We start from the raw sequence: 25,142 nt of genomic DNA on the forward strand, positions 1-25,142 counted from the left end.
TGAGATTGCTAGAATAAAGACCAATGGGAGTCTTTCCCTCCTAGGGAATGGTATCGTTCTGATTGGTCGCTGTTACGAAGCGACCAATAGGAAGTTCGCTCAGAGGAGCCCTGGTCTGGCTCGAAGCTTAACAGGGGAGTCCTATGAGGTGATTCATGTAATCATTTCAATACATTACAATTCCTCCCCCCTAAGTTAAGCCATCATCCCAATTGTTTTATTATTTACATACATGCAATCAACCTTTGTACATCAGTTATTCCAACAGTATTTACACTCATAGTCCTTCAGATAAGTCGGCATTTGCCGCGAACGCTGGGACCTGCGGAGCGGTGCAGGCTCCACGGGCAGACAAGGTTGTGGGTCAGAGTGGGGTTCACTACAGCCTGGATCAGGCACAGACTCGACTGGGATTTCAGCCCCGCACACAGGGTTCTGCCCTGACTCGGGGACAGTACCGGGCCTTTCGGTACTCACCGCCTGCTCTGGGGGTGTCCACTCGACATCAGGGGATTCAGCCGTCGGAGAGTCAGCGCTGTCCCTAGCCCAACGTCTCCTTAACTGATCTATGTGGCGCCGCCATATTCGACCGTCAGCTAACTGCACCACATACATTCGAGTACCCACAGAGTCGGATATAACCCCAGGAAGCCACAAGTGCCCGTTTGCATAATTTCGTGCGAAAACCTTGTCCCCTTTTTCAAACATGCGCACCTTCGGTTGCGCAGTGGTACGCTCGGACTGATCTTCTGATAGGTCTGGGTGCATACGGTTCAAACGGGTCGTGAGTCTCCGCCCCATTAACAATTCGGCCGGACTACGGCCTGTAGCACTACAGGGGGTGGTGTGCTGCAGCAAAAGAAAGGAGCCCAGCCTCTGGCTCCAGTCCCCTTCGTCCATTTTACCCAGGGCCTCTTTGGCCGTCCTGACCATCCGTTCGGCTTGGCCATTAGATGCCGGATGGAAAGGGGCCGAAGTCATTTGGCGTATGCCATTACTCGTGAGGAAGAGCCTAAATTCCTCAGACACAAATTGAGGCCCGTTGTCACTGACGATGACGTCAGGCAACCCGTGGGTGGCAAAAAGTCGGCGGAGCGCATGGATCACAGCAAGTGATGTGGTCGATTTCATATGCACGACCTCCAGCCATTTGGACATAGCGTCCACCACAATTAGGAACATTTGCCCTTGGAGAGGGCCAGCAAAATCTATATGCAATCTGGCCCAGGGTTTACCAGATGACTCCCAGCCTTGGGGTGTAGCTTGTGGGGGATCGGGTCTGACTTGCTGGCATTTGGGACACCCTCGTACCCATTCTTCGATCTCTTTGTCCAGCCCCGGCCACCAGACATACCCTCTGGCCAACGCTTTGGTGTGTACCATACCGGGGTGACCCTCGTGCAGCGACTCTAACACTCTCGTCCTGAGTTTGTCAGGAACCACCACCCTGTTCCCCCATAATACACAGCCCTTAGAAATGGATAGTTCATTTTGACGGCTTTTGTAAGGGCCGAACTCCGGTTCAACGCTTCCAACCGGCCACCCCCTCCAAACCCAGTTTAATACTCGGGACAGCACGCTATCCTTGGCCGTGTGTGCTGCAATGTCCCTGGATGATACCGGGGGTCGAGGAAGCTCCTCAATTGCCAAGACCTCACAGGCGGGGGCAGGGTCTGCGCCAATGTCCGGCACCGGGCACCGGCTGAGGGCATCCGCATGCCCAATCGCTTTCCCAGGCCGGTGCTCTAAGTCAAAATCATAAGCCTGCAAAAATATCGCCCATCTAAGCATGCGTGGGGACATGATGTTTGGCAATTGCTTATCGGGCGCAAAAATCCCCAGTAGCGGCTTGTGGTCAGTGACCAGCAAAAATCGTCTGCCAAAAATAAAATCATGGAACTTTTTGACAGCCGCTACCAACGCCAGACCCTCCTTGTCTATCTGGGCATAGTTCCGCTCTGCCGCAGATAGTGATCTAGAATAAAAAGCGATAGGCGCTTCGCTCCCATCAGGCATCAGATGGCTTAAAACTGCGCCTACTCCAAACGGTGAAGCGTCAGCAGCTAACACCAGGAGCTTGTGTTCATCATAATGCGTGAGTACGGCATTAGATGTCAGCAGCTCCTTGACTCCCACAAAAGCCTTTTCCTCGGCCTGCCCCCACTTCCATTTTGCCTCCTTGTGCAAAAGCGCGTGCAAAGGGGCCGCCACTGATGCCTTATGCGGTAAAAACGCATGATAAAAATTCAGGAGTCCTAAAAAGGATTGGAGCTCCTTCTTACTCACCGGCCTGGGGGCGTTTTGGATTGCAGATACCTTCTCATCCGTGGGGTGGACTCCCTCTGCGTCAATGCGAAACCCCAGGAAGTCCACACTTTCCACCCCGAGCGTGCATTTTGAGCGCTTAACTCTGAGGCCGGCATTTTGAAAACGCCTGAGGACCTCTTTAACCCGGTCCAGTAGTTCCTGTTCAGACCCGCCCGCAATCAGCACGTCGTCAAAATAGGGCACTGTGCCAGGTACCCCCCTTAGTAGACGTTCCATGAGGCCCTGAAAAATCCCAGGTGCTACGTTGACCCCGAATTGCAGCCTGTTCACTTTAAAAGCCCCTTGGTGGGTTACAATTGTTTGGGCCTCGGCAGCCTCCGGGGTGACAGGCAACTGCTGGTATGCCTGGGCCAGGTCAAATTTGGCGAAAATCTTGCCACCCCCCAGGGAAGCCAAAATGTGGCTTATTACCGGGACCGGGTACGAATGTTGCTGCAGCGCCTTGTTAATCGTACATTTGTAATCGGCGCATAGTCGTATGGACCCATCTGATTTGACAGGGGTTACGATCGGGGTCTCCCATTTGCTGTATGGTACTGGCTCTAAAACCCCTTGCTCAACTAGTTTGTCAATCTCTTTTTCCACCTTATGTTTGAGAGACACAGGTACTTTCCGATACTTCAACCTAATAGGTTTGACTGACGGATCTAAGTCAAACGCAACCGGGGGGCCCTTGTACCTTCCCAACCCTTCGGCAAATACATCAGGGAACAGGTCGTACAGCATGCCCCATTTATTTTCAGACATCCTGTTAATCCCAGAAATACCGATGCCCAATGGCTCAAACCAATCTAACCCTAGCAGGTTAACCCGGTCTCCCTCTGCAATCAGGAATGACAGTTTAACACATTTCCCCTTATACTCAACAGTAACAGAGTCCCGTCCGGCCAAGGGAATTCGGTTGCCCTGGAAGTCGGACACTCTGGTTCCCGCAGGCTGGAGCCGCCGCCGGCTTCGGTTCGGGAACAACTGGCGCCAGGACGCGGCAGAAATCACCGTCACGGACGATCCTGAGTCCACCTCCATTGTACAGGGTCGGCCGTCGAGGAGTGGAGTCACGGTGATCTTGCCCTGGCTGCTGGTGCGATTTACGGCCGATGCGCTCGACAAGGTCGCCGTCAACTGGCAGCTTGCTTCCGATGCTGAGGAACGGGTCTTGCCTTGGGTGCTGACTGGAGTGCCCCTCTGCGCTGACCGGTTGTTAGTTGAGGGATCCTTCTTCGCTGATCTGCAGACTCTGGCCAGATGACCACGCCGCCCACACGCTCTGCAGTCGACATCACGAGCCCAACAGGAGCCGCGCTGGTGCTTCCCGCCACAACCGGAGCAAGGCTTGACGTTGGTAGTCTTCGCTGGGGTCCGCTTGCCTCGAACCGCGTTGACGTCATCATCCGCGTCTTCGCCCTCGCTGTCTCGTTGAGCGTGTATACTGGGCTCTGCCACCCGCTGGCGGACCTCCTTCGTGGACTTCTCCGCTGCTTCCGCGGCCACGGCCTCTTCGTAGGCCACTGCCCAGGTCAGGGTGGTGCGGGCGAACAGCCTCTGTTGCAGCCTTTCATCTTTGAGACCGCAGACGAGACGGTCTCTGAGGGCTTCCTCCACGTTGTGGAAATTACATGGCCGTGCGGCTTTGCGAAGGGCCGCCACGAAATCTGCGATGGTCTCGCCTCCGGCCTGGTTCCGCTTGTAAAAAGCGTGCCGGCAGGCGATCTCCGACGGTTGTGGAGAATAGTGAGCCTTAAGCTTCTCCGTGATGTCAGCGTAGGTGACAGTCTTTATATCAGTTGGGGCCACCAACGACCTGGCTATGTCGAAGGTCCCCTTCCCGCAGGAACTCAGGAGGCATGCCCGTTTCTTCGCCTCATCGGTGATGTCGTGGGTCTCCAGATGGAACTCGAACCTGGACAGGTAGGAGTCCCAGTCTTCTGAGGAGGGTTCGAAGCACTCGAACTTCTGGCTTCCAGCCATCGGGGGAGACTTGGGCACCGGAGCTGGTGGCGCCTCCGCCGGATCGGCTGCTGTGCTCTGCCCGCTTTCTTCCGAGTCCGAAGTGTGGATGTCCGCAGGGCTGCCTACCTGCTCTAACATCCCACCTTCGTCGCCAATTGTTAGATCGCGCTAACAAAGGACTCGTACAGTGATTCAGCAAGTGATTCAGCTTTATTGGAAGTAACGAGCAAGCACTAACTCAGTAAGAAACCAGAACAGAAAACAGTGGGAGCTTATGCTCCTTTTAAACATAACCGGGCTAATGTAGCCACGCCTATTTACAAATAACAACCAATGAGATTGCTAGAATAAAGACCAATGGGAGTCTTTCCCTCCTAGGGAATGGTATCGTTCTGATTGGTCGCTGTTACGAAGCGACCAATAGGAAGTTCGCTCAGAGGAGCCCTGGTCTGGCTCGAAGCTTAACAGGGGAGTCCTATGAGGTGATTCATGTAATCATTTCAATACATTACACATACATTACTTGTATAATTACTTTTGTCTTCTTGGTGACAAACTGTAATCCTGCTTTGGCACTTTCTGCTTTAAACTTCAACACTAGTCATTTCACTATTTTCAGCCAATATTGTGGTATCATCTGCATTTCTCAGACAATGTTCTTTCCACCAATTTTCACTCCACCGTCATCTAAATCGAATCCAGCTTTCCTTATGATATGTTCTGCATATAGATTGGGGCGATATATCCTTGTCTGATACTGTTGCCAATAGGAAAGCATTCTGTTTTCCCATATTCTGTTCTAACAGTAGCCTCTTGTCAAGATAACAGGTTGCATATCAAAACAATCAGGTACTGTGGCACACCCATTTTTTTTAAAAACCAACCATAGCTTTTCATTATCCACACAGTCAAAAGCTTTGCTGTAATCTATGAAATGCACACTGATTTTTCTGCTGAAATTCTCTTGTATGCTCCAGCAACCTACGTAAATTTGCAATATGATCTCTAGTGCCTCTTTCTTTTCTGAATCCAGCTTGAATGTCTGGCATTTCTTGTTCCATATATGTTAATAGTTTTTGTTGTAAGATTTTGAGCATCACTTTGTTGTTGTTCAGTCGCACAGTCGAGTCCAACTCTTTGCGACCCCATGGGGGGAGTAAAGCATCACTTTACTCACGTGAGAAATTAATGTATTTTATTTATTTTTTTATATTTTTTCATTTATACCCCACCGTCTCCGCACACGGGCTCAGGGCGGCTTACACAGGCACAAAAGTGCGATAAAAATACAAGAAGTTAAAACAATTAAGGCACAAGTACAATAAAAGTCTGCACTTGTGCCTTAATTGTTTTAACTTGTTGTATGGAATGTAAATGGACTAAATTCACCCCAGAAAAGGAAAATTGTGAGACATTGGTTGGTGAAGCAAAAAAGTAATTTGATTTGCCTGCAAGAAACACATATTAGAAAACAGGATTGTAAGTATTTGGCGGCAAAGCAATTAGGTGAAGAATTTTATTCATTGGCAACAAAAAAGAAAAGAGGAACTCTAATATATGCTAAGAAGGAATTAGAGCCAAAAGAGATTTTTAAAGATAATGGAAGATATGTGGCAATAGAGATTAAGATACAAGAAAAGAAAATTTCGGTTGTGAATACCTATGCACCAAATGGAGCAAAAGAAAATTTCTTCAAAGATTTGACAAGGGAATTGGATCAAGTAGCATATGAGCAGACTATACTAACAGGTGAGTTTAATGGAACAGTTAATTATAAATTGGATAGAAAATCACAAAAAAAAGAGGGAAGAAGTGGGAAATTACCAAAGGTTTTTTTTGAAATGGTAGAACAAGAAAAGCTGGAAGATGTATGGAGAAATTGGAACCCTGAATCTTTCTCGAGAATTGATATGATATGGGCAACAGGCAATTTGGTTTTAAGGACTAAAACCATTGAAATTTTACCAAGACACCATTCGGACCATAATCCATTATTATGGGTGTTGAAAGGAGAAAGGAAGAAACCAAGATGGAGAATAAATGAAGATTTACTTGACCAGAGAGAGGTGGTGGAGATTATAAATAAAGAGACCAGACTTTTTTTTCAAACAAATAGGATGCAAGGGATGTCAACTCAAGTAATCTGGGACGCGTATAAAGCTGTGATTAGAGGACTGTTGATATCATTAAACAGCAAAGACAGGGAAAAGAGAATGGAGCAACAGAATAAAATTATGGAAGAGCTTTATACACAAACCAATGATCACTCCTCTTTTCTATAAGCTATTTCTCCTCTTAACTGGGCAGGTATCACTTCCCTTTAGTAGATGCTATTTCCATTTTTTGGCTTGAATGAGGATCCTCCTTGATCCACTCACTCTTTTAGCTTCCTTACCAGTCCACAGTCAGTGCTTAACTGACTCTTCTGCAACTGTCAGTTCCCAGCCGTCATTCCTTAACTCTCTCAACAGAGAGGATGAGCAAACCTTATCACCTCAGGGGCCCCAGTCTGCTGCAGCTCCCTCCTGGGCTGCCATTCCTACCTCCTTTTTCCTGATGAGCCATCTCCTTGCCTTGCCCTTCCCCAGAGCTAGTACTCACCTCTCCATGTCTGCCTTCTGCCAAGCCTCCACCCGAACCTCCACTGATGGTTCCTGGGCTGGCTTTTAAAGCCCTCAGCTGGCCATCCTGCTGCCACCCTCCCATCAGCAATGGAATGCCACTCCTGGCCTGACCGTATTTACTTCCAGTTAGGCTGCAAGAGGCTCCCACCTGCCACTCAGGCTCTGCGGGGCCAGGCCACCAGCCACAGTATCTTTTGCACATCTGGGATGCGTAAGTTCAATTCTGATTGATCTCTGTTGGTGTTACATCCAAGCAGGGCTTTTTTTTCTGAGAGAACGTGCCAAAACAGAGTTCCAGAACTTATTTGACAAAATTGTTCTAAAAATGTTATACAGACTGAAAACTAGCTTAAGGGCTCACCCCAATAACTGACCCCACCCTTCCTTGCTGAATCCCTGTCCCGCTGGCCCTAATCAGCCTGTAGAACGAGGGGTTCTACAGCTCATCTATAAGTGGCTGGATCAGTCAATCCAGTCTGGCTGTGGGCATTCCCAGCCACACTCTCCCTAGGCTCATCCCATTGTCCTTGCTTTTTATAGGTGACCCAGCCCTTCAGGCCCTGTGACAGCCCCTGTCATAATCAGTAATAAACTTCAGTTTTTAACATTTTCATGGAGGGGGGGGGGAGGTCCCAGAAATCTGAGTAAAATGGTAAGGGAGCCAAAGCAAAGAAGCTGAGTACTGCTAACTTAATCAGCTGTGGATCACACTAAAACAGTATTATTGATTCCAACACAAGCAACAACATGCCTCCAGAAGAGTAGGGTGAAATACGACTGTGAGTAAGTAGAGAGGGTTTTGAATAAACCTTTAAACTGAAACTGAATATCTGACAAGTTATTTTTTTAAAAAAATCTAAAAATAATGCTTGAAATGCCAGTGCTGGTGGTAAATGTTCAGCACGGACTTCACATTAATTATCTCGAATGCTTTCTCTGAATGAGGCATCAGGAGGGGGTAGAGTGGGAAGTCTACATACTGTTTCCCAGCGGCTCATAATAAGAACCCCTACCTTCCTGGGGTCCATTGCTGAGTCGCAGAATACCTTCCAGGATTTGTCCACACTGCCCTCTACTGCACAAGGAGGGAAGTTGGGAAGAAAAAAATATGTGATCAGAATAACAAATGAATTTTATCCTACACTTGCTTTGCTTCTTTTTAAAATCACAATATTGTATTGACACAGGAATAATGAAAAGTAAATTAATGGAGCATTTTGAATCTAGCCACAACCTGATTTTTTTTTAATGTCCAGATTATTTAAAAAAATGTACAGGTACCCCTTTGAACAATAAACAGTGAAAAGTCCAATAAACAAGCTTGATGTTTCCTTAACGCTCATATCTTGCACTTGAAAAGAATTATCCATAAGAAGAATCCCACAGATTCCCCAAAGACGGCAAAAGATGGCTGGTGACAGGGTTCCAGATATACGCCCATTTCAAATGTTTGTTCTTCCTCAAAGCCCTGAAGCTCAAGACTGAATATGTAATTCTTGGGATCTGGAACTAAGTAACAATTTGCTTAACTATAATCAACTTTGCTGTACATATAAATAATAAACTGCAAAAAGCAAAGAAAAAACTTGCCCAATGCCTACTTGTGCTTTTAAATAGTGCGGCAAAAAATCTCTAGCTCCTTTCTAAACTGGCAGCTGCTTTTCAGTCTTGACAATAGGAAAAGTTATCCTGTTTTTCCCACAACTTCATAGTATTAATACACACAAGAGACAGTCAAATTGCTCACGGCTGTTGCTGATCATTAATTTAAAGGGGCAATTCATTCATTCATAACAGTGACTCATTCCCAGTTGTTATCCCCTCTGACAATTTCAAATGGCAGTACACTGATTACACATATACATTGTTATGATTGCAAATGAAATGACAAGTAGTTATTACAAATACTGACAGATCCATAATCTGGTTAAGTCCACTTGGAGTAAAAGTTCTTAATATATGAATCAAGAATGCCTGGATTTGCTGCACTATATAATAACACAAGTAGACATTGGATAAGTTTTTAATTTGCTTTTTGCAGTTTGCTGTATTTATGAATAACATTATGCATAACTATAAACACCTTTGCTGTATTTATGAATAATAAAAGTGTTTCTAGTTATGCATAATGTTACTTAGTTCCAGATCCTAAGGATTACAGTCTTTTTTTAAATATATGTCTTTATTTTTAAACCAACAGAGAGAACAACAACAAAAAACAAACAAACATTAAAATGCGGGGGGCGAGTTGCCTCCTTGTACAAAATAAAAACTAAACCTTGTGCCCTATTTACACATTTTTTCTTAACTATTGAACTGTTTCAATCTTTTTACGTTTCTTTTTTCAAAAATAGAAATGTAATCCTGCCCCTACTACTTTTGTTTCAACGTGGTTACCTATCTTAGAATACTTCTCCAACCAACAAGATATACCTAAAGTAATGGATGACTTATGGTTATGGTAATGCTTATTAATGTAATTCAGTTGTCCACCAATGCTCTCTTATATATATGTTAACTTTATGTCCTGCCTATGGAAGGTATCATATAACTCTTGCTTTTTTGCCACAAGGGTTTTCACTATTGCCACTACAATGCACTGCATCTGAAGTATTTGCTACTCTATCTCTGTTATACTATAACCTTTCTGCAAGTTTTTATACATGTACTGTTAATATTTTTACCAAAAATTCAATAAACTTTATTGTACAAAAAATAGAAATGTAATTATATTTCCTCAAATTTTAACTATTCCTTCACTTCATCAGAAAACAACATTGTTGTCCTTACACCAATATTATATATTTCCTTTATAACATTCATTTAACAATATATTTTTATTTCTACTTTACAGAATCATACTAGTTCTTTTTAAATCAAACTATCTTTCCATGTAGATATTTTTCTGATCAACTTTGATCCTACATATTCTTGAGGTTTATCTTAACAAAAAAAACCCAAAGACTTACTATGCTTTCAAACTTGCAAATTTGTAAACCATTCTCAAACTTATTCCTTTATCATCAACCATATTCATTCTTAATGTCTTACAAATATACCAATATTCTTACTAACATTTAAAGGGGAGGAAAAGGCGACACATAGTTTCCTAAACCTTTCTTCAAATTCTCTTCACAAACCATATATAATGTCTCCTCTTACATTTAAAGTTACTATTACTTTATTTAGTTAAGTACTGCTGAAGCTCATCTTAATCAGTTAATCAGTTACTCATAAACCGAAAAGTCCCTATCGGAATCAAACTGTAGCCCTTAATTCTTCTCCTCTTTTTATCCCTTATCTTTTTAATAGAATCATATATAAATGTGTTCTGAAGTAAAATACATTTCCCTTAGTGCCTGTTGGGGAAAACCATTGTTGCCAATCTCCAGGTGAGGGCTGGAGATCACTCAGAATTACAGCTGCTTTCCATATGGGAGAGATTAGGTCCCCTGGAGAAAATGGTGGACTCTGTGTCCTTATATCCTGCTGAGATGGCCTCTGTATGACAGCCAATGTGATGTAGCAGTCAGGGTTCAGAGAACGGGAGAGGCTGCAGACTTGTGTGGGGTGGAAAGCTGAAGAGTGAGGGGGAAATAAAGGGAGGTTGATGATTGGCTGGGAAGGAGATAGGGGTGCCAACTCCAGGTTGGGAAATTCCTGGAGATTTGAGGGGAGGAGCCTGGAGAGGGTGGGGTTTGAGGAGGGGTGCGACCTCAGACAGGTACAATGCCATAGACTCCACCCTCCAAACCAGCCATTCCTTTCTGGGGAACCATTGTTGCCAATCTCCAACTGGGGACTGGAGATCACTCAGAATTACAACTGCTCTCCAGAAGGGAGGGGGGATGAGATAGAAAGCTGAAGTAAGAGGGGCAGATAAAGGTAGGTTGATGATTGGCTGGGAAGGAGATAGGGTTGCCAACTCCAGGTTGGGAAATTCCTGGAGATTTGAGGGGAGGAGCCTGGAGAGGGTGGGGTTTGAGGAGGGGTGCGACCTCAGACAGGTACAATGCCATAGACTCCACCCTCCAAACCAGCCATTCCCTTCTGGAGAACCATCATTGCCAATCTCCAGGTGAGGGCTGGAGATCACTCACAATTACAACTGTTCTTCATGTAGCAGAGATCAGTTCCTCTAGAGAAAATGGTGGACTCGGTGTCATACCCTGCTGAGGTCACCACAGCAAATTGACACTGAGTGCGCAAGGCCGGGCACCTGCCCAGAGCCTCTTTCTAGAGCTCATTGTATTTATTTCCACAATGGGCCTTCTTCCTAGTTTTTATATAAAGTCATTTCATAATGAGTCATACCATTGTCTACTCTGAGGAAAGTGGCAAAGGGCAGCAGCTCTCAAGCAAAGATATTTTCAGGCCCTGCTACCTACATTGCTTTTGTCAGAAATGGAATCTGGGGCCTTCTGCATGCCAAGCATTTACTCCCTCCCTGAGCGATGGGCCCTGCCCCTCTCCCATTTTCCATATACTTTGCTTCTGTATATACAATGATCTGCCTTGCCAGTGGCTGTCTAAAGGGACATGGTGGTCTTTATGAATTTTCAGTCCAACTTTGTTGACAGTTCCTTGTGTGCTTGGCAGAGCAGCTCAGCTATAGAGACTGCTGCACACCACTTTACTGAAAAGGGGCCAGTTCAAGGTGTTTTGCTTCCCAAAGCAAGGCACGCCAGTCCCCTCCTGGGTCCACAATGGGGATGCCAATCACCTGCCTCACTGTTAAAGGCTGGGAGCAAGACAAGCCTGTCCCAGGGCATCAGCTCTGCTGTATCCCTTCAGTCTGCAGAGTCCTGTGCTGCACTGCAGGAAAAGCAAGCTGAGTGCCTGGTATTTTGGAAAGCAAAAAAATAGAAGTCTTCTGATGCTTAATCAGCAATTAACTGGGAACTGGCAGGCTGTGCTATCTGCAGCATTCCCAAGCATGAACATTAGAGCAGAGATCTCTTCATCCTTGCTTGGAAATTTGCAAGGGCAGAGGGGACTGAAAGCTGAAGAACAGGAGCAACCGCAGTATCTCTGTATCAGCCATTTTGAAAGGGGCATCTTGAAAGTCTTCCTGAAAGGCAAATCAGGCCTAGTGATTGAAGAGTAAAGGCCCCACAGAACAAAGGCTCTGCTCTCATTAATAGGGACCACAGGAGCCTACATGGATAAGGAGGTAGTGTGGTGTAATGGTTAGAGACTCAGATGCAAATCCTCACTTTGCCACAAAACTCACCAGCTGACCTTGGACCAATCACTCTCAGTCTAACCTACCTCACAGGGTTGTTGTGAAGATAAAATTTATTTATTTAATTTATACCCCACCTTTCTCCACAACAGGGACCTAAAGCAGCTTACTGGTTGTGTTATATACTGAGATTGAGGTAGCGTTTCAACAAGTGATTTCTTTATTCAGCTCAGAACACAGCAACAAGACTCATAGAACAATGCAACTATATACATTTTGAACCAGTGAGGCCACACCTCCTAGCACAGTGATGACCAATTACAATTGAGAGCTTAGGACCAATGGGATTCATTCCCGCCGAAGGTCAGAGTCTTTCCAGTTTGGTCTGTTATGCAACAGCGACCAATCCGACTGCAGGGTTTAGAATACCTGGGAGTCAATGGAGCCTGTGCCTGAAGCTCCAGTTTAGGTTACACAGCATAACACATAAGCAAATACATAACAGGTTGCTATCTCTTTACCCCACCCACCTGGCCTGCCTTCAGCCTGGACCACCCTCTCATACCTCTCACCTGTATTCAGCTTCTTCCTCTCTCATCCAACCAATTTTCTCTTTCTGGAATCCCACCTGCATCCAAGCAGTTGATCCAACTATTCCTGTGCTGCCAGCATCCACACCCTTCTTCCTTGGTGTAACAGTTCTTTCCTGTCCCCTGAACTGATCTGCCATCCTTTCTGATGCAGACCAGAGCTTTGGGGCTTGATGCTGTGCGAATGGCAGATGTGCTTACCCTTCAATGGCTGGCTGCCCTTTTTGCAGGAAGCCTCATGTCCAGTGGCAAACTCCATGTTAGTCTGCTGTAGCAAGAGCTACAGGGAGTCCAGCAGTACCTTCCAAACACATTCAAGAGTTGAAAAGGAGTGGCTTCTGGTTTATGGCGACACACAGACAGACAAATCTCCCGGATGTCCCAGGGATGCAAACTGCACACCAGCGTGTAGGAGGGGGTGCGATGGATCGCGAACCCCCCCCCCCGCGACCAAAAGGCTCCTAGCCAGGGGGCTTTTGAGGGGCAACCTCTTCGATGGCACGATGCCAGAGAATTGAGGCGCTCCTCCACCCTGAAGTTCCTGCCGCTGAGTGACCGTATGGTATGAGTGCTGCTGACCGGGACAAGCATTGGAGATCGGGCGGAAAGAAACCGATGCCAAGCGAGGCCGGTTGGCCAACAATGAACTGTGAGTCGGGTTGAAGCTAACATGAAGATTTAAATAGAAAGCTGCCCCCCATAAAGAGCAATGGGAAGCGAGCAGGGGAGGGGCCCCTCCCAAATGCATAAACGAAGACACGGAATAAAGGGGGGGGCGAAAAAATAAGCGTTTGAAACTGTTTTCAGAGACTTACCAGAGCGCAGATAAGCATTTGGGCAAAAATCAGAGATTTTAGCAACTTTTCAATAAGTAAACAAATCCAAAAAGATGGTGGGGAAGAAACCGGATAAAGAAAAACTTTTGAAAGTGAAACTCGTGGGTACTCCTCGAACGGAAGAAACCGCTGAGCTTTCAAAGATGTTGGCAGATTCCTTGCACCCTCTGCTGGATGAGATGACTAATATCAAGCAACAACTGTCAATAATTGGTCAAAGCCTGGCTTCACAGCAATTACAATTGGCCCAACCTTTAAAAGCAATGGAGCAAATGGGAGAGAAGGTAAAGGAAATAGACGCCAATACTAAAACAGTTAGGGAAAAGGTGCAAAAGCTGGAAATGAAGCAAGCCATGGAAGAGTCTAAACTTTTGCAGCTGCAAATGGAGAAAGCCAACTTGGTCCTACGGTTCCAAGGGGTCCCGGAAATTAAAGGAGAGAATCTGAAGCAACGGCTGAGCGATTCAATAGCCCCATTGACAGATTTGACAGTGGAATATCTTTACAGCGAGATGGATGTGGTCCATAGGTCCTATTAATCATATATCAAGAAAAATAATCTGCCTGGGGAAATAGTAGTCAGATTCTCGAAGAGACACATGAGAGATTCTATTCTGAAAGCAACTACGGGAACTCCCTTGAAAATTGGGGACAATAACATAAGGATTTTAAAAGACATTCCATTTGATATTAGACAGAAGAGAAAGAATTATAAAGTACTAATCATATTTTACAAACAAATGGCATCAGTTACAGATGGTTAATCCCAGAAGACGTCATTTTCAAACTGCACGACAAAAAAGAAAAGATTGACTCTGTTTTTAAGGCACGTGATTTTCTGCGAACACATCTCGGGGAACCAGCTGAGGATGAGAAGGAAGAAGAAGAAAGCAAATCTGATGGCGAGTTAGGCTCAGGGTCTTCGGACAAGTACTCACCCTCTGAGATAGAGGCGGCTGCCCCCAAAAGTGCATACAAACTGAGGATTAGAAAAGAGAAGAATAAATAGTGGTGGAAGGACTCTGATGTGTGCCTGAAAACTCTGAAACTGATTTGGGATGCTCGGGGGGTTTCTCTAATTAACATAACCGACTATGTTCATTGTTTTATAAGTTTTTTAAAGGAAAAAAAGAAAAACAACATTGAGTTAAGCTGATGTAATGATCTCCTACTCTTGGGTTTTTAGTTAGTAGTGGGTCTTTTTTCTTTAACCTAGATGTAGTTCACCTTCCCATATTTTTGGTTGTAGTTTTGTAGTCTGTAAAAGAATCAATAAAAAATTCCCCTTAGGGGGATCAAAAAAAGAAAAAAGAGTGGGAAAGGAGTAACAATGGAACTCCAACAACCATCTAAACAGAGTTTCACACCCTCCTAACCACTGGTGCTCTGCTACCCCCCCCCCCAGAGCCCTAGGGTTTGGGCTCCTAGCCATGGGGCTCCTAGTTATGGGGCTTTTGAGGGATTACCTCTTTTCCGGCTCGATGCCGGGGAATCGAGGCTTTCCTCCGCCCTGAAGGTCCTGCCACTGTGCTACCGTATGGCTCTAGAGTCATTGACCAGGACAAGTGCATGAAGATCGGGCGTTTTACACATACCTGAGGCGGGTCTTAGGACCAACGATGAACTGTGAGTCATGGTGAAAGCAAAACATCGAGCTTCAGCTAGAAAGCCCCTCTGATTTAAGCGAGTGGAGGAGGGAACTCCCAGATGCAATATCCAAGCAGAGCATTTTAAAAAGAGGGCGCCGGATGTAAAAGCTATAGAACTGATTTAAGAATCACACGAGAGCGCAGCAAAGCATTTGGGTGGAAAATAGAGACTTTGGCAAACTTTTCTAAAAGTAAACAATCCTCAAAAGTGGCGGGGCAGAGAGGCGAGAAAGAGAAACCATCGCAGCTTAAGCCTCCTTCAGGAAGTAGAAGCCCGAGACCGGAAGCTATCAACAAGCATTCACAGCTATTAGCTGAATCATTGCACCTTCTGCTGGACCAGATGACAAACATCCATCAGCAATTGACTATTTTGAACCATAATTTTGCTGCACAACAACTGGAACTGAATGAAACTAAGAAATAAACAGAACAAACAGCGGAAACACTGAAGGAAGTTAACGCCAAATCTAAAAAGGTGAAAAGGCGTGTACAGTAGTTGGAAAAGAGAAGAACTACTGACGATTCGAATCTCAGCTTTTGCAACTACAAATGGAAAAGGCAAGCTTTATCCTGAGATTCCAAGGGGTTCCTGAGACAAAAGAAGAGAATCTAAAACAAGTATTGGGCGATCTACTTGCACCAGTGGCAGATTTGAAAACGGAATATCTTCAAAGGGAAATGGATGTGGTCTATAAATCATATTCGGAATATTCGGAATTTAAGAAAAATAATCTGCCTGGAGATATAGTGGTTAGATTCTCAAAAAGACATGTGAGGGACCAAATCTTGAAAACAACATCAGGAACACCCCTGAAAATCAACGGTAATACCATACGGATACTAAAAGACATTCCATTTGAAATTAGAAAGAAGACAAAGAAATTCAAAGACTTGGCATTGTTTTTACAAACCAGCAACACACAGTACAAATGGTTGGTTCCCAAAGGCTTACTCTTCAGAATAAATGAAAAAAAAGAAAGAAAGAATTGACTCTGTTAAGAAAGCAAATGAGTTCTTGAAGCAGCAACTGGGAAGGTCTGGAGAAGACGAGAAAGATGAAGACCAGGATAAAGAAAGCGGTGAAAACTCTTCTTCAACGACTGAGGAGGACTCTGATTCGGAGTTGGGGGCTGCGGCCCCCAAAAGAGACTGTGATTTGAGGAAAAGAAATGCCAAGAAATGAGATGCTGAGGAACTCTGAATTCCACCTTTAAGAAGCTACATTTATCTTTTTTTAGTTTGATGCTTTTGTGATTGCCTTAAACAGTAATTGATATCGTTTTTGGGGAATATTGGCTAGATTTAAACATTCAAGCTCATTGTATTATTAATAGATTAGATTAATGTAATGTAATGTAATGTAATGATCTTCACTACTTGGGTTTTTAGTGGTTAACTTTCCTTTCTCCCGTAGATATTATATTCCCTTTCCTATTTTCTTTGTAGTTTATAGAAAAGCAATAAAAAATCCCCTTCAGGGGGCCAAAAAATAAACAGGGCTTCACACTAGCAATTTTTTAAAATCTTAGAATAAATCTTATGAATATCTAGATCTTCAGAAACTAGTTGGCTTTCTGTGCATGGTGTAGAGAGCCAGCATGGTGCAGTGGTTAAAAGCAGCAGACTCTAATCTGGAGAACTGGGTTTGATTCCCCACTCCTCCACTTGGAGCCAGCTGGGTGACCTTGGGCCAATCACAGTTCTCTCAGAACTCTCTCAGCCTCACCTACCTCACAAGGTACCTGTTGTGGGGAGAGGAAAGGAAGGCGATTGTAAGCCACTTTGAGATTCCTTAGGGTACAGCAAAGCAGGGTATAAAGCCTTCTCTTCTTCTCTCCATGCTGTATTGTGCATGTGACAATGAAGCCACTGTTGTTGATTGGCTGAGGCAAGGTGCTGTTGCATGGCTCCTGTTCATTTACATGATGCACATGCCACACATTTTTAATGGATAGTGCTTCTGGGTCAGATTTGTCTGTCTGCCACTCTGCTTTGCTTCACAACACCTAAAACCTACCGCCTGAGGCAGCACCTTGCCTCTGTCTAGCTCCATTCTATGAAATAGGAGTCCAGTGGCACCTTCAGGACTAACAAAATGTGTTCTAGCACTAGCTTTCCTGAGTCAAGAGCTCAGTTGTATAAAATGCTCATCCATTGGGCACATGTAGGTATACTCAAAGCTGTGGATTAACTTCTCAGCTATTTTTTTTCACCAGGTATTTGGGTGTTTGCATGACTAGTTCAACATGTCAGAATCACAAACCTGTTAAATTGTTTCAGCTATGTTTGAAAAAAGAGAGGGTAGACCCTTAATTCCTTCAACTATTAATTGGGGTATGTGAGATGAATTAATGTCACCTTTGTACATTATGATGATATGCATTCCATAATTAATAAACTCTGGAAGGGTCACCTTGATGGCACTTTAAAATACCTGTCACTTAGCAGTGAATCTGAATCCACAGCAAACTCAGATGGGTTTATCTGGGCAAGCAATCAACAATGGGTTTTGCTTCTCTCTTGTTCCATCTTTCTGCAATTGACTCCTGACTTTTTAGAAACTGAATCAAGACAATGCATTTGGCTAAGAGTCTGAACTCCTATCTACATTATTTTAAATTAACTGGCAGTATCTTGTGACATTGCATGTACTGAGTAGAGGTCACAGCACTGGACCAAAACCACAAAGGCAGCAGAGATAAATAATGGTCCTCAATACAGAGCGCCAAATACTGTGACTCAGCTTCCTGTCTTAGCCCAAAAATCATAGCACTACAGAGCTAGAAGGGGCTGTATTAGAAGATGCCCAAATGTCATCCAGCCCACAGAAAGGACAAGCCTCCATCTCATACAATTCCTAAGAAATCAGCCTTTTAAAATGAAAGCACAGCTGATGGATCATCTTATAGACTCTATTTAGGCGGAAAGATGGTATAGAAATGTTTTAAATAATTTATTTTAAAAATTATAGCTTCAGGTTAGCTGAGACTAACAGTCCATTCCTGTGCAAGTTTACTCAGAAGTAAGCCTCATTTTATTCCATGATGCTTACTCCCAGGCTTGCAGCCTCAGAATGCTACTGCCTGGGACACCCACTACCTTCTCCAGCAAGGGCTGAATGTATGCTAGGATTGTTCCAGAGCACTGTGCACAGAATTCACCTTCATGAGCAATGTTGCTTTCATTTTAAAATAACACACTTCTAACTCTGCAGAGATGTACATGAGAGTGGGGTTGGGCAACTTCTGCTGAAATATCCAAAGCCACAGAGATGGATGAGTAACATTTTCCTTTCCTTTCCTTTTACTCCCTCAGAAGCTCATTGATTCATAAATCTTGAGCAGCAGAAAATACTTATTCCTTATTTTTTGGATGTGAGGGCTAAAATGACTGAGGCATATTTTGCAATTGCTAAGATAAATGTAGGATCCTTATCGCTAAGCAAAAGAGCCAGGGTTTCTGGAGATCAGGGGAAAGTTGGTTAATTAAAGGCTTAATATAATGATCCCTTATATTTTTGAAAAACCTACATTCAGGCAGGGCATGAAATAATGTATCAATCCTATTAAGGCCACAAGGACAAATTCTGCTGGAATAGGTAAAGGTAAAGGTTTCCCATGCTTGAAAACCAGTCGAATCTGACTCTAGGGATGCGGTGCTCATCTCCATTTCCAAGCCAAAGAGCCAGCGCTGTCCAAAAACATTACCGTGGTCATGTTGCCGGCATGACTAGATGCCGAGGCACACAGAACGCTGTTACCTTCCCACTGAAGTGGTACCTATTTATCTACTTGCAATTTCTTGCTTTCGAACTGCTAGGTTGGCAGGAGCTGGGGCCAGAGACAGGAGCTCACTCCGTCATGCGGCACCCAGGTCTCAAACTGCTGAACTACTGACGTTCTGGGGTGAACAAACTGCAGGCTTTCAGAATCAAGCTGGCATGGTCAATGTCTAGGATATGCCTTTTAATCATAGAAAATGCTTTGGATTTGCCCATCTCAAAAATATCATCAATCAACATTCCAACTACCATACATTTCTCATCCAAGGCTTTCATCCAAGTCTATTTCTGGGTACCCCGATTTAGAGCATCTAACAAACTATCCTCAGCATAAAGGTAAAGGTAAAGGTTCCCTTGCTCGAAAGCCAGTTGAATCCGACTCTAGGGTTGTGGTGCTCATCTCCGTTTCAAAGCCGAAGAGCCAGCGCTGTCCGAAGACGTATCCGTGGTCATGTGGCCGGCATGACTAAACACCAAGGCGCACGGGAACTCAGCATAGAGCAGTTTTAATTTCAGTTTAAAAGCATATACCCACGCTCTTGCTTCCAGGGATAGCTGTCCAAATTCTGCCTGCAATACAACATTAGACACACAACAGGGGATCCTATCTATATAAAAGCCCAATGTATTGGCACTTTTTGGCTCTTTCCTTGGCAGTGCTGTGCACTCCAACAGCCATTGGCCCATCAACCGCCACTTAAAAGTACTTGCATGTCATTGGCTGGGTGCTGGGTCCACTTTTCTCCCCCCGTTCACTGCTGACCAGTTCACCCAATGAGCATGACTGGAAAGCTATTAAGAGACTGGCAAGATACCTAAAGGGAACTTTGGACTACAAACTTAAAATTTCAGCCTGTGATGAACCAAGACTGACTGGATACATGGATGCCAACTGGGACAAAAACTCACCTGATGGAAAATCTACAAGTGGATACTTGTTCTACTATGGAGACAGTTTGATTGAATGGACTAGTCAAAAGCAAAGTATTGTAGCCATGTCTACTGGAGAAGCTGAATGTATATCAGCACAAAGTGCAAGCTATGAACTTTACTGGATTATTCATCTACTGAAAGACTGTGGCATAGATGAACCAAAGCCAATAATACTTTTTGAGGACAATCAAACTTGTATCGCCATCTGCAAAGGTGAAGGCACCAAATCGAAAAACAAGACCATCGCACTCAAATGTCACTACGTGAAAGAGATGCAAGACCGACTGATTGAACTCCAATACTGTCCTACTGATCAGATGATTGCCGATATCCTGACCAAGCCGCTTGACAAGCAACGTTTTGAGACTCTTCGTGAATGTTTGAATTTGCATGACTTTCGTGTTTTAACTTGAGAAGGGGTGTTGGGTATTACAAGTTGAAAACACTCAGTATATCTGGGGTTAAATGTTTGTTTCTTTTACTCACAGGAAGTCACATGTTTCTCATGTAACCAATGTTCTTTAGATGTAAGAAGCCCGGGAAATTTCTCCCTGATCTAGGAGTTTGACTGGGATGAAAGTGTCAAAGTGTTTTTGCATTTTATGGCTACTCTTCCCGTCTTTGTTTGCTGTTCTGAAGAAGAGGAGAGAGAAGCCATAACGCTCTTCTAGTTTTGTCTTTGTAGTGTAAGGATGTAGCCGTTTAGCTCTGTTGTTATTTTCATCCCAGTTACCCTTCCCCATGCTAGAATTTAGTAAAAACTTTATATTTTAATCACACATGGACTCTCAGTCTGAATTATTTTACTCAAACTCTGCTGGGCTATATTATCTCTGCTAAATACCATTTTTCAATATCTCACTATCAAAACCCAACAAAAACTAAGATCTTAGATTTCAAAAAGTTGATCACCAAGCTTTCTCAAGAGCAATAGTTGGAGAAAGATTGCAGGGCCCTTTGCAAACCAGCTTTAGTTTAAGACAGGATCACAGCATCATCTGAATAAAGCAGAATAGGTACACCAATCTCAGCTAATTTTGGTGGATGGCAGCAGTCATCAAAAATTGATCCTGCATCATTTAAATATAAGTTAAACAAGAAAGGCACCAACAAACATCCCTGATGTACCCCCTTTTCCAAATTTGATGGATTTGTTAAGTTCCCCTTATACCCACATTGCACTTGGGTAGTCAAACCCGAATATAATCATTGAATAAGTCCTAGAAGTCTTTTATCCATACTAGTTTGAGTTTGTCTAATAATCTGGAACAATTCATAGAATTGTTGGCCCTCTTAAGATCAATGAAAGCTGCATATAATCACCCTTCCTTAAAAGATGAATATTTCTCAGCCAAGTGATAAAGAACTAAGAAATGGTCATAAATTGAAGAACCCCACCTCAATCCTATCTGTTCGTGCCCCAAAAGGTTTTCTGATTTCATCCAATCCAAGATGTTTTAATGTATTTACTAGTACCGAGTACACACAGCCCTGTCTCCTACACTCCTCCACCTTGGCGATCCTCTCAGAGTTTTTACAAGGGTCCAGTCCACCTAGTAACCTGTCTCCAGCTACCATCTCTTCTGGCACCTCAGAGAAAGGTGGCTGGAAAACCTGACAAAAGGTTAATGGTTAAAAATAATCCTATTTGATCTCTATTATCTTACTTTCCCACCCTTAACCTTTGCAGTCCAAAATTGTTTTCCCAATCTATTTCTGAGCATGAACTGTTTTCTAATGGAGAGGGAGCCAAAAACATCACCTTTGGCCAAAGAAAGGAGAAATGTAGAGGATGCTTTGTGAAGCACTTATTCTGATGTGACCCTCTTTAGCTGAACAAACCTTTTGATGGTGAACAGTGCCGTCAGGTAGTAGCCAACTTACGGCAACCTCCAAGGGTTTTAAAGGCAAGAGATGTTCAGATGTGGTTTGCAACTGCCTGTCTCTGCATCACGTCCCTAGACTTCCTTAGTGGTCTCCCATCCAAATACTAACCATGGCTGCTTATGCTTAGCTTCTCAGATGACCAGATTGGGCTAGCTTGGGCCATTCAGGTCAGGGCAACTCTCCTCTGAAATTCTTTTGACTGTATCACAGACCTATGCACTGTGTTTGAGAGAGTTAATTTTTTTTTTAAGTGGAAAACAAAATGTGTGTTCCACGGGTTTCTGTTAGTTTCCTATGCTCTCCTCTCTCCTCACTAAAAAGGTAAAGGTAAAGGTTCCCTTGCTCGAAAGCCAGTCCAATCCGACTCTAGGGTTGCGGTGCTCATCTCCGTTTCAAAGCCAAAGAGCCAGCGCTGTCCGAAGACGTTTCCGTGGTCATGTGGCCGGCATGACTAAATACCAAGGCGCACGGAACGCTGTTACCTTCCCACTGAAGTGGTACCTATTTATCTACTTGCAATTTCTTGCTTTCGAACTGCTAGGTTGGCAGGAGCTGGAACTAGAGATGGGAGCTCACTCCGTCATGCCGCACACTCGGGTCTCGAACTGCTGAACTACCGACCTTCCACAGCCTGCAGTTCAGCATCTTAACCACTTGAGCCACCTGTTTAGTTTCTTCCTGTTTTTCATCTGCCAAACTCTTCAAACTCCTTCTTCAGGAAAGGCTCTGCCAAAACCTGTGTTCACACATGCTTTATTGGCAGGGTCCCCAGATGCTTGAAGGGTCAGTTCAGGTATTTTATCACCCTAAGTTAGGGATGCTCATTGCTTCTGGGGCTCACACCAACACCAGCCATATCCAAGCTAACAGGAGCTTGGTTTGGACCCAGCCAACAGCAGCCTAGGCCCTGGAAAGGATGCCTGTCTTCTTCTGTGGCCCCAATAGCTGGGAGCCAGTCCACGCCCTGGGCTGTATCAGCACCAGAGAACAGAAAACAAACCCACAGATTCTGGGAAGCCTGCAATCAGAATTTCCTCCCATTGTACTCGACCCCCCCCCCTTAGGTGTTCAAGGGTGGTCTGCCTTAGAACATGGAGGTCCCATATAGCTCTCTACTGGTTTGTTCTGCCTGAATTTGTCTGCATCTCATCTTTTTTAAAAAAATAATAATTATTATTTTCTCAGAAAAAAGGTGGGGTACAAAAGGGAAAAAGGGATAGGGGAAAATATAATTCATCAGGTTTGTCAAATACTGAGTTATGTATAACAAGTAAGATCAGATGTTTTACCAAATATATTACATATTTCAAATATAGACACAGACATTAAAACATCATATTACAGAATTTTGGGATTGGGAATGAACAAGAACTTTCCTAAGGTTAGCAGTACTCTATTAATGATAACAGTCAGACGCAAGAGGTCATCCTGGCTCCTCCATCTCTCCTTAGGGGCTCTTTAAGAAGTTATGGACCCCGTCGCTGTCGGCGGCGGCAGCTGCAAAGGCCGCGGGCTGGCGGGCAACATTTCCCCGGCTCCCGGTGGCCTTGGACTCCTAGGGGCAAATTGCCTATGGGCATTCGCTGTCCACTCATGTATTCCCTATGGGCAATCGTCGCTTGTTCTTAGTTTTAGTACGTCCCGCGGAATCCTCCTCCTCTTGCTCAGGTGAGGCCCCGGCCAGACCAACTCCGGCGACGATGGGCGGTGGCAACATTCCGGGGAGGAGGAAGGCGTTCCTTCCGTCAGCTGACCGGGGCAAGGCGAGGGAGAGCGGCGGCGAATACAACAGAAGCTTCAGGGCGGGCCGGGTGCCTTGGAGGCGAAAAAGTAATTTTGCTCGGCCTTGCCCAGGAAACATTCGCGACGCGTTGTGGCTCCGGTAAGCCGACAGGCATGTTCTGCCGGGGCTGGGAGAGGTGGCGGGGTCACACAACGCTTCCGAGCCGCAGAAGCTGCCCATGGAAGGGATCCGCGGGCGAGTCGAGGGCGCAGGTGCCCGCTAGAGGCCTGCGTGCGCTGTGACGCGCGCAAGGAAAACGAAAGTAGGCACGTCGCTGGCCGGGCCCGGCGTAGGAGTGGTGGGGCGACCTGCGTCGCTTCCCCCGGACTCTGGAGGGGAGCCGGGCAGAGCTGAAAAGCCCTTCGCGCGGCCGAGCTCTCTACTCCTGGCCCCTTGTACAGACCACAGGTCATCCGCTCCCTAAGGCTGGGCCGTCTCGCTATGATTGCTAACAGTCCGGCGGGAAATAAAATGACCTGTCCCTTTAATAGAGTCCTAATAGGTGCTGATGCTTATTTACCTCCACGCCATGAAAAGTTTCACCTGCCTATTTTCAGGCATTACGCCTCTCCTACAGGGACAGGACATTTTTCTCCAGGCGTGTTGGCAAGTCTGCCTTCCAGTATTCGGGCCTTCCCATGAAATTAAGCCTAAAATGATCAGCACAGGCAGAATGAAGTGGTAGGCTGCTGGTGGAGTCTGGAGTAGACATTTTTCATTGCTGGTTTGGGTTGAGATAATGTTTCAGTTTTTTATGTGTGTCATTTTTTTCATCCCCCCCCAAAAAAATCCGGCATGCACATCAAAGGGAAATTGTCTGAATTTGCCATTCTTGTGCAACTTTACTGTTAGAGAGGATTTTTTTAAAAAAGGGAGGAGCATTAAGAATGAGAGTCCTCCCACCTTTGGTCTGAAGTGGTGCAACCTATAATTCAGCTTCATTTTCTGACAAATGACTGCTCTCTGACAGCCAGTTGGGTGTAGTGGTTAGGAGCGTGGACTGTAATCTGGGAGAAGGGGGTTTGATGCCCCACTTCACATGCAGCTGCTGATGTGACCTTGGGTCAGTTACAAGTTATTTCAGAGCTGTTCTCTCATGAGCTGTTCCAAAAAGAGCTCTCTCAGCCCCCCCCCCCACTTCACAGGGTGTCTGTTGTGGGGAGGGGAAGGGAAAGGAAATTGTAAACTGATCTGACTCATTTGGGTAAAGATGGGCGGGGTATAACTCCAATATCTTCTTCTCTTCTTCCTCAGTATAACAAAGGCTCAGCTAGGTTCAAGGGTGGCCTGTGCACATGCAGTGCAGAAACTTCTTCCGCCTAGCAAATGGTGTACAGGCCATATGCAGATAATTCAGTTCTTGCCTGTGTACTATGTTCTGACTCACAAAACCTGCTGCTGGAAGGAATTTGGTTAATCTTTAAATTGCTTCCAGGCTCCTGTTTTATTTAGACTACAGGCAGCTCAGTGCAGTGATAATTGTGCATGCAGTCATATAGTTTTCTGTATGTGCATGCTCTGGGCAGCTGAAATTGGCCAGGGGCTTCACGCATCTGTACAATTTAAGATTGTACTTCAGGCTCCCCTGCAGTG

General features: G+C 44.9%; 1 protein-coding gene across 1 annotated transcript in view; it reads left to right on the plus strand.

The window, feature by feature from the left end:
• The first annotated feature begins 23,520 nt into the window (after positions 1–23,520).
• The window catches only part of OPTN (optineurin), a 44,730-nt gene continuing 43,108 nt past the window's right edge, over positions 23,521–25,142 (plus strand). Inside the window, exon 1 of the mRNA XM_015417233.1 lies at positions 23,521–23,648. The gene's annotated coding sequence lies outside the window, so the exon portion shown is untranslated. The remainder of the gene's footprint in view (positions 23,649–25,142) is intronic.

This window comes from Gekko japonicus, unplaced genomic scaffold (genome assembly GCF_001447785.1).
Source record: "Gekko japonicus isolate JY-2015 unplaced genomic scaffold, Gekko_japonicus_V1.1 scaffold1569, whole genome shotgun sequence".
NCBI lineage: Eukaryota > Metazoa > Chordata > Lepidosauria > Squamata > Gekkonidae > Gekko > Gekko japonicus.